This window comes from Typopeltis vanoorti, chromosome 23 (genome assembly GCF_054136105.1).
Source record: "Typopeltis vanoorti isolate ZY-2024b chromosome 23, IOZ_Tvanoo_1.0, whole genome shotgun sequence".
NCBI lineage: Eukaryota > Metazoa > Arthropoda > Arachnida > Uropygi > Thelyphonidae > Typopeltis > Typopeltis vanoorti.
This window is the reverse complement of record NC_143571.1, coordinates 74,455,702-74,466,645: the sequence shown is the minus strand read 5'-3', so window position 1 is coordinate 74,466,645 and position 10,944 is coordinate 74,455,702.

Below are 10,944 nucleotides of genomic sequence, written 5' to 3'. Positions count from 1 at the left end.
GTTCCTAATCCCTGAAGATATCTCTCAATAATAAGAGCCATACTGATTCCAGGCGAAGCACTATGGACATTCTGTTTGTTGGTATTATTTTGTTTACAGATTAGGCAAACGTGTATAAGTTAATGGCAAGAATTTACGCGTGAGCAGAAGAAAATCTACACGGATTCAAGATGAAATGTTTAGTTCAAGCTTCCTGAAATTGTACGTTTGTGCAAACGTAGATATGCACAAATGCCTTTAAGACGAAAGGAGTTTAAACGTGTGTGTGGTTTGGAACACTGAAATGATTGAGTTTATAGAAGCTGAGATTCCAGTTTCTGTTAAGAAAAATATGGTTTGGCAGAAGAGATGGATGAGAGCAACATTGAAGTTCTAACACCAAGTATATTTGTGATGTGTGTATCTCTCTAGTTTCCTAATGATGGCTATTTGTAGCGATTGTTTTTCTCACTAGCACCATCTTTGTAGCATATTTTCAACACACCTCGTCACTATTTCTTTTGTTCCTTTTTATTCAGTTGACGTGGTCAAAGACCTACTTACCGCAGAGCAAAAAAACTGCTGGTGTCATTTTATCAGCGAAAGAACAAAGTTTGCAGCAGTTTCTTCACTACAAGCATCGCGATTTTGTTAATAATGTTTATAGATAACACACAAAAATCTTGAAAGCCTATAGTCTTGCCAACTTGCAACTTCTGTATAGTGCTGCATGGCACTTCGCATGGAGAATAGAGGAACGCCGCTCAGATATGAGTGGTAGGAGGGAAATGAAATACCTCTCGTGTACCAACAGGCAACAGCAGCCTTTGTTCCCCGATGTTAGGGGGTGGCTGAACGAGTGCAATAAAATTAAAACCAGCAAAGATAAGCTATCAGTAGGAAGATGGAATGTCTGTACTTTATGGGCTCCGAGAAACCTAGATTTATTTGCAAAGAGGAGGATCAATACCAGTGTGATATCCTTAGATTAATGGAGATGCACAGGACAGAGTGATTGAGAAACGGGGAGCTGGAAGAATCATCTCGTCTAGCAATAGTATAAAGCATGAGGCAGGTATTGGATTACTTCTAAGTAAAAGAGGAAGAGACACATTATTAGAATACAAACTAATACACGACAATAATAATGACAAGATTTTCAGCAAGACTTTTTAACATTACAGCAAATCAATTTTATTCACCCACTTCGAAAGTACTGAAGAAATAGATATTCTATTGTAAGAACCTTGAAACAGTATACCAAAGAAAGATATACTAATAATTGGAGGAGATTGGAAAGGACAATGAAGGATGGGAAAGAATAATTGGCAAATATGGATACAAAGAAAGCATAGAAGAGGAGAAAAATGCTTGAATTTAACTTGAAGCATAACATTACAATTTATAACACACACATACATTTCCAGAAAAAAAGACTGCAGGAAGTGGACATGGCGGTCACTAGATGGACTAGGAGTGTGCTAAACATGATGCTCATAAACAAGTGATCGCCCACATCACTTCAGCAGTAATGAACGTTTCAAGGAGCAGACATGTAATCAAATCGTAGCTTAGCGATTATCAATATCAAGCTGAAAGCGATATTGGTAATCACTAAAATAAAGACAAAGTTTCAGAATCAGATATGAAGACACTGAGTGAAAAAATTATGAAATGTTATTTAAATTAAGGGGATAATTAGGCCCACATTATTTCAAAGCCGAATAAGAATAATGTGGGACTAAATATCCCTTTAATTTAAATAATTTTTACATCGCCGAAGTAAAGCCTTTGGCTCTTTATTTCATTAATTATAGAAAAGTGCTCAAGATAGAACTAAAATCCATTACGAAAAGAAATCGGAGGACAGAAATAGAGTGGTGTCCGCAATCACGAAAGTAGTGAAACAAATAGTCCCAGAGAGAATAGCTAATGAACATGTGGATTTGACAGGAGACATTAAAGATAGTTCAAGATAAAAGAGCTTTTTTTAAGATTAGGAGAAAGATTGTGGAAATGGAAGAACAGTATAGAGCAAAATGCAATGAAGTGAAGAAGGCAGTTAGGAGAAACAAATTAAAATGGTTAGAGGAACTGTACTAGCATATTAATAAATACTTTGGTAAATACAGAACAAGAGTAGTATATAAGATGATCAGAAACATCAACAAGAAATGGAATCCAAAGCAGAAAGTCGTAAATAATGAAAGTGGTCAAATCTTGATGAACATAGAAGAATAAGAGAGATGGACAAGATGCCCAGAGTTATTATTATTATCTAAGACCTCCAGGGAGTCAATGACTCAGAGGGATGATATGAATCATCCAAATTAGCTGTTCATACCCTCTCTTAAATTCATTTACACTACACTTTCACTGCCCCTAAAGGTAACAAACTTAACTTCCATGGATGCCCTCGTGTTCTCTCCCCACCTTTCCTTAACAAAAATTTCATCATATGCTATTCTATAATACCAATTCAAAAGTTTATAGATCTCTATCACATCACTCCCTCTTTCTTCTGTTAACCAGAGTCTGTAATCCACATACTTGCAATCTGTCCTCATAATCTAAATCCTATAATCCGGATATAATCTTTATAACTCTTCTTTGTACACTTTCCACAGCTTCTTTATCCCCTTGGAATCCGTAAGACTAAATCTGCGCACAATAATCTTTATAAGGTCTCATCAACACCTTATAAAGAGCCAAAATGAATTCCTATCCTTACATGTCAAGGTTCGCTTCAACATCGCAATTATCCTCTGAGTTGTATTTGCAACTTTTGCTATGTGGCTTTTAAACTTCAAATTACTATCCACCAATATGCCAAGATTCCTTGCCTCCTCAGTTTCTTGTAGCATAACCCGCTAATATAATGTGCAGGAAATCTAATCACCTCAACGTGCATAACTTTACATTTACTAACGCAAAACTGTTAGCCATTTTCATTCGCCCAAATTTCCAGTCTATTCGAATCATTTTGTAAGTGCTGAATATCAGTAGCATCCCTGATTGTTCTGCCTATCTTCGCATCATCGGCAAACAATTGCACATCTGATGTTAGACCCTGTCTGATGCCACTAATGTATACCACTTTTTGATATCTGTCTGTCAACCATTCCCTGATCCAAGTCAAGAGTTTATATTTTAATCACTATTCTCTAGTTTGCCTATGTTGCTCCTTGCAGAGTATAGCTTGCTTGTCAATCCATTTCTGTATGCAAATTCTTACCAACTTCTCTAAAATCTTCACTACCATACCAGAGATACTGATAGGTCAGTAGTTAGACACATCAGTTTTCGCACCACCCTTATACATTCCTGTGGTATCATTCCTGAGATAAGACTCAAATTATACAAACGTGAAAAGCCTAGCCAATTCGGCTGAACATTCCTTTAGCAAACGGGCTAAAGGAATTCTTCCATCTGATAGGGACAGATGATATTCCATCTGTCCTTATAGACAAATTCTTATCCAGGTTATGCAACAGCTCTTCAAACTCATTTTCATGAATCTCCAACTCTGCATCCAATTTAGCAGAAGCACTGTGCACCATGTTACATATACCTGGTTGATATATCTTAGCAAAATGTGCACTCGTTAATTAAACAATCTCATTAGTTTCCGACACTCGAGTGCCATATGCATTCAATAAAGTTATTCTTTCACATTCATTCTTTCATTTGCTTGTGGCATAACTATAAAATTCTTATGAATTGCCTTCAGCTTGAACAGCCAATTTCTTTCTCACACCGATTTAGCTTTGCGAACAATGCTCTTTACTTTTCTGTCCTGAGCTTTATATATTTCATAAAACCTCTCACTCTTATTCTCACGATATTCTTTCCATATCATCTTCTTGTGGATTTCTTGCTTGCACATCCATTTCATTCCCTACCGATTTTTTCTTCGAACACTAGGACTCAGATACCGCCTCACTTAAGCACTTTTTCAAAGATTCCCGTTCATTGCTGACATTTTTCGCATTCAGTAACTGATACCATGGGACCAAAGATAGTATTCTCCTAAGTTCATCATAATTTCTTGCTTTGTAGTTCAGCATGTAACCTGTTGTAACGGAGCATCAAGACAATTAGATATTTTCGAAAAAAGAGTTATACAAGATACGGGGAGATGCTGAGGTCCAAAGGAAGTTAATTAATGAATTGAAGGAAATATCACCACCAATCACAGATGGAGAAATATATACTGAGGGATGATGTCGTAAAGGCATTAAAATATCTGAAAAGCTATAAAATCCCCTGGAATGATGAGATCATTAGAGAAATGTTGAAACATAGTGGCAAGATGATGCTAGACGAACTGTACCGGTTATGTAACACTGCATGGGAGGAAGGAAAAACACCAGAAGAATGAACGAGATCAATCCTAATACCTAATCACAAAAAAAGCATAATGGACTGCAAAAACAATTACAGAATAAAAGCTCTAACGAATCATGTGGGAAAAGTATTTATGATATTAACAGAAAGTGAAAGAAACTTATGGAAAATATGGAAAATGAGCTGGCAGTATTTATTTAGAAGAGAGAAGTACTGTTAATTGTGCAGAAAGTTCTTCATAAAAATTTAACAAAAATGTACTTGTTTTGTTGGCTTTCAGAAAGCATTTGACAGTATAGATTAGAAAGCGGCATGGACTATACTCGAATCATATGTAGTGGACAAGAACATGATATGTCTCTTGCAGATTATCAATAACAATGCAGAGGCTGCTGTAAAAATCTGGAAAAATTCTAAGATTGTTTGGGATAACAAGAGGCACAAGATCAGGAGACAATATCCCCAGGCATCTTTATCCTACTTTTAGAAAGAACAGATGCCATAAAGGATAATATAAGGGGATTTCAATTTCAATTCAAGGTGCTAAGATTAAAGTACTTGCGATCTGCAGATGACATATTCATTGTTGATGAAGAGAAAAAAAAAAGAACAGCGCCTGAAATTAAATGAAGAATGAAAGATATATGGACTGATAATGAGCATCGATAAAACAAAAACAATGATATTCGGAGAGAAGAGGATGACAAAGCAAATAAAGGTCTACTGACAAGAGCTGAAAGAAAGCAAGAACTTCACATACCTAGGGAGCAACATGCCGCATGATTTAGATTGTGATAAAGATATCAGATCCCGTATAACAAAAGCTAAAGTAAACCTACCGTCAATGGGTAAGATATGGAAAAGTAAAGTTAGCCTTCCCATAAAGCTAAGACTGCTGGAAACAAGTGCTCTCTCTATGGTTGTGAGTCATGGGTCAAAGTCTCTGTGAGAATGCTCAAAGTCTCTGTGAAACGAAAATTGGCTTTCGAAAGAATGTGTTATAGAAAGATTCTTCGAATTGGATGGGTACAAAAGGAAACAAATAACGAACTGTATCGCAAAGTAAATTAAACTGCAAAGAAAATCTCTTGCTGAAAATAATTTAAAGGAAACTTTTTTCTGTAAAATATGCTTTTTCGGTGGAGAGTTACAGGTGGAGTCGCTATGGGTTCTGTCCTGGGACAACTGTTGTTTAATTTTATATGTTAGTGATATGAGAGTGGTTCCAAATGGATATTCAACTTTTGCAGATGATCAAAGAGTAAAACTATTAAGAATGAAGCTGATATACCAGTGCTTCAGGATTAAATAGACTGACTATGTGGGCATATGAGTAGTGAAATTCATTCATATATGTTTTGGGAAAATTTGGAGAAAAGCACAAAGCTAATAATAGTGGTAAACGTCGGCTAGATTTCTGTTCAGGGTATCGATTAGTTATTACAAATACCATGCTCGAACACAAAAATGTGCACATATTCACATGGAAAGAAGATGCAAGAAAAGTCTCATTGACTATGTTATAGTTGATGTTTTCAAAATGGCTCAGGACAAAAGAGTATACAGAGGATTTGAAATAGGAAGTTATCACTAATTAGTTTTGAGCAGGATAAGATTGCATTTCATATTGAAAAGAAAAAGAATGTTTCAAGAAAGTTTCAAAGCGAATCAAAGTTGAGCAGCTTTCATAGGTGAACAATAGACTCAAATACAGAAACATCATTTTAAAAAAAACGAAAGAGATTGAAAACAAAACCAAATCCTGGAGATTCATTGTCAAACCCTGAAGAAAACATTCATTTATTCAGTTAGAGAATCATGTGGTGAGGTAATGCAAGGACAGAAAAATCAGAACTTCATGGTGGACTCAGAAAGTTAGAAGTAGTCAAGAAAAAGAAGAAAGCATATCGAAAGTTCTTGGCAAGTAAGTCGGTAAGTGAGTGTGCTCTTAGAGAACAGAGAGAAAAATGGAAAGTTAACCACTGTGTAAAACTAGCTAAACAAAAGTTATGAGAAGACCGGTAAGAACAAAGAAAATAAATTTCAGGATGGTGGGAAAATATCTTTCCTTATACAGTACTGTATAAGGAAAGGTGATGATAAAGATGTCATGAAAACTAAAGATAAAAATATTCCAGATGTCTGGAATAATTATTTTGAAGGATTGCTAAATGAAACAGTGTTAGCGTGATGGTAGAAGCTCCCAACAAGAATACGTAGATTTTTGTGTATTTTCTGAGTATTTTAATTAGTAAATTGATAGATACAATTATTTGTGCACATGACCCCCATAAAAGAGGAATACAAAGATAACGTCCAGGTCACCATCGTTGTCTAAAAATTTTAATTTAAAGGATTTGATTCAGTGCACCGAAATTTATGCATTGAGGAGAGCGGTTGGAGTCTGGTTAAACGGTAATAGTGGAGTGAATGTGTGCAGAAAGTGTAAGAAATGTGAGGATTTAAAGAGTGTTTCAGGTCGTGAGAGTGATATCGTTGTTGAAAGTGAAAATGTAGAAAATAGTGATATGCGAGGTATAAATAGTGATATTTGCGAGATAGAACCAGATAGCTGTGACAGTTGCGTTGAAAGTGAGAATGAAGGTAAACATACAGAACAAATGAATCAATTAACGGAAAATAAAAATGATGAGACTGGTGCAATGAGTGAGATCGCACGGTTGCGCGGAGCGATACAAGGGCAAATCGGCAGCTGGAGCGTTGGCAAAAATGTTTACCGAGCGTACCGGCTAATAAACGGCAAAAGTATGATAGGAAAAATAAGAGTATGATAGTGAGTGTAAACAAAATGAAAGGATGGGGGAAATGGGCTTCAGTAATTCATGTATACTAATGCCAGAAGTATTAGGAACAAGAAGGAAGACTTTTTGGCCTTGGTTGGCACTTCCAGGCCACAGGTTATTGGTATTAGCAAAACATGTCTGACGGGAGATAATATAGCTAGTGAGATTGAATGTGAGGGGTATGGTGTGGTCAGGAGTGACAGGGAGAATGAAATGGGGGAGGAGTGTTATTGATGATAACTGATGAGCTACAGCCAAGGAGAACAGAAGTGGAACTGCAGGATAGAGAAAAGAGCACATTTGAGGCTGTTTGGCGTGAGATTGTGACTAGCAGAACAAAAAATATACAGTTGAGTGCTGCTATAGACCAGGTGATGGAATAGATGGTGGAGATAGTATGCATAAGCAAATAGAAAAAATGAGTTGAAGGAGGGTAATTATAATGGGAGATTTCAACTATAGTAACATTGATTGGAAGGAGGGGAGGACACATGGGAAGAAGGAATTGGATTTTATGCAGTTATTAAGGGATAACTCTGTGCGACAGCATGTAATGGAAAATACTAGCAGTCAGAGAGTGCTTACCTAGTAATTACATCTGAGAATTTGGCTGTAACGAATATGACCACGTTGCCACCAATTGGTAAGAGTGATCATAAGGTCTTGACTTGGGAGGTGGCTAAGGTGTGGAATTCTCAGTTAAGACAAAGTACATGTGGAATTATCGGGCTGGTAAGTATGACAAGCTTTGGAGTTTGATTGGTTCAGTGCCATGGCATGTAAAACTGCAAGGGCTAGATATCGATAGTACATGGGAAGCGGTTAAAAAGTGCTTGCATGAGGCAATCGCTGACTGTATACCTAGAATCCGAATAACAAATCAAGTAGGGGTTAAATGGATGAATAAAACCATTAAGCTTGAACTGTAAAAAAAGAAACAACTATTCTTACTATTACTATTACTATTATTACGGACAACTCCAGGGAGTCATTAGACTCAGGAGGCCCCAAATCGTATTCATCACAACTATTCGACATTCATACAGTATCTATCATACCTCGCCTTAAACTCATTCACTGTCACAGCATCCACCACAGACTCATGGAGCGCATTCCACTCATTCACTACTCTAAAGTAAAGAACCCAGCTCTAACACCTTTACTAACCACACTTTTTCCCAGTTTCCATGGATGTCCCCTAGTCCTCCCACAACCAGCCCTGTTCTCAAAAATATCTTCTGAATTAATTTTATAGAAACCCTTCAGTAATTTGAATGTCTCAATCATATCTCCCCTCCTCCGCCTATCAACCAATTTTTGCAACCCACAAATCCTCAACCTGTTCTCATACGGTTCATTCCACAGACCTGCTATCATCTTGGTCACTCGCCTCTGGATCCTCTCCACCTCCTCCCCATCAAGAAAAAACCTAGGTGACCAAATCTGAGCACAGCAGTCGAGATGGGGTCTTATCAAGGCTCGATACAGAGGAACAATAACCTGCTTGTCTCTGCTTTCCAACGTATTCTTCAGCAACCAAGTGATTTGATGAGCTGATTTGGCCACTTTTGCAATGTGCCCCCTAAATTTCAATTCCTTATCCACCAACACTCCTAAATCTCGTGCCTCATCAATTTCCTGGAGCACAGTTTCACCAATACAGTAAACTTCCTCCAATCTTTTCATCCCAAAATGCATAACCTTACATTTTGCCACTTTAAACTGACATCCATTCTCCCTAGCCCAGACCTCCAATCTATCGAAATCATCCTGCAAAATTTTGACGTCATCTGCATTCACTATTGCCCTACCCAACTTCGCATCATCCGCAAACAAATGAACTGTTCCTCTCAGATCCTTTCCTATATCATTTATGAACAAATTAAACGGCAGTAGTCCAAGGACAGATCCTTGTGGCACACCACTAGTCACAGGCCGTCTTGTGGACTCTACTACTGAGTAAACCACTCTCTGATATCTCTCTGTCAACCACCCTCCTATCCATCTCACCAACCCTATGTTCATTCCCATTTGCTGAAATTTACTGATTAGAATTCCATGTGGTATCCTGTCAAAGGCCTTAGCAAGGTCCAGTAGAATCACTGTAAACCCATTACCCTTATCCAGTTCAGCCGTCACTGTGTTATAATACGTGAGCAAGTTACTGAGGCATGACCTACCCTTCACAAAACCATGCTGTCCCCGATACAGTATCCCATTTTCTTCTATCCAATCTTGTATTTTCCTCTTGACTATTTTCTCTAAGACCTTGATAATGATTCCTGTTATGCTGATTGGCCGGTAATTTTCAACAGCAGCCTTGGAACCACCTTTGTGCAGTGGAACTATTTTCCCCTCTTTCCACCCCCTTGGGACTGACCCAGTCCTGAGGCTCAAATTAAACGAAATGGTCAATGGCACTGACAATTCTTTAGCTGCTTAACGTACGACACGAGCTGGTATACCATCCAATCCCACAGATGTATTGACATTGAGGTTCTGTAATAGACTAGTTACCTCTACTTCATTCATCACAATTCCAGTATAAGCTGTTGGTTCTTCCATTTCTGCAAAGTCACCACTGGATGTTATACTCTTGCAAAGTGCTCGCTCAGTAATTCCACAACATCGACTGATTCGGTTACCTCCCTACCCTCAGCATTTTTTAAGATCATTCTACCATGAGCATTTTTCCTTTTACTGCAACATATTGAAAAAACTTTGGGATTCTCTTTAGCCTGCATGGCCAATTTCCTTTCGTAATCTGCTTTTGCTTTTCTTACCACCCTTGTTACCATCCTGGCCTGAGCTTTATACTGTTCCTGCACCTGATGGTTACACTTCTGCTTAAATTCCATCCACAATTGTTTCTTTTTTTGCAGCTCAAGCTTAATAGTGTTATTCATCCATTTAACCCCTACTTGATTTATTATTCAGACTCTTGGTATACAGTCAACCATTGCCTCCTGCAAACAGTTCTTAACCACCTCCCATGCACTATCAACATTCAGCCCTTGCAGTTTTACATGCCATGGCATTGAGCCAAGCACACACCTAAGCTTGTCATACTTACCAGCCCGGTAATTCCACATGTACCCTGTCTTAATTGTAGATTCGACTCCTTTAGCCATCTCCCAAGTCATGACCTTATGGTCACTCTCACCATTTGGTGACAACATGGTCATGTTCGTTACAGCTACATTCTCAGTTGCAATTACTAGGTCCAGCACTCTCTCCCCCCTGGTATTTTCCAATACATGTTGCCGTAGATAGTTGTCCCTTAATAACTGCATAAAATCCAATTCCTTCCTCCCATGTGCCCTCTCCTCTTTCCAGTCAATGTTACCATAATTGAAATCACCCATAATAATTACCCTCCTTCCATTCATTTCTTCTATTTGCTTATGCATACTATCCCCACCATCCACTATGGAGGGAATGGAAACAATATGGAAAAAACTATGGAGGGAATCTAAGGAGAAAGGTGACTGGCAGGCACGTGAACGGTATAAAGCGCAGATCAGAAGGGTAACGAGTGTGGTAAGAAAAGCAAAAACGGATTATGAAAGAATATTTGCCATGCAAGCTAAAGAGAATCCTAAACAGTTTTTCGATATGTTGCAATTAAAAGAATAAAATGTATATGGCAGAATGATTTTAAAGAATGACGATGGTAGGGAGGTAACTGAATCAGTTGATATAGTTGAATTACTGAGCGAGCACCTTGCAAGAGTATATTATCCAGGTGGTGGCATTGCAGGAATGAATAAACTAATAGATTATACGGGAATTGTGAATAAAGTGGAGGTGAATA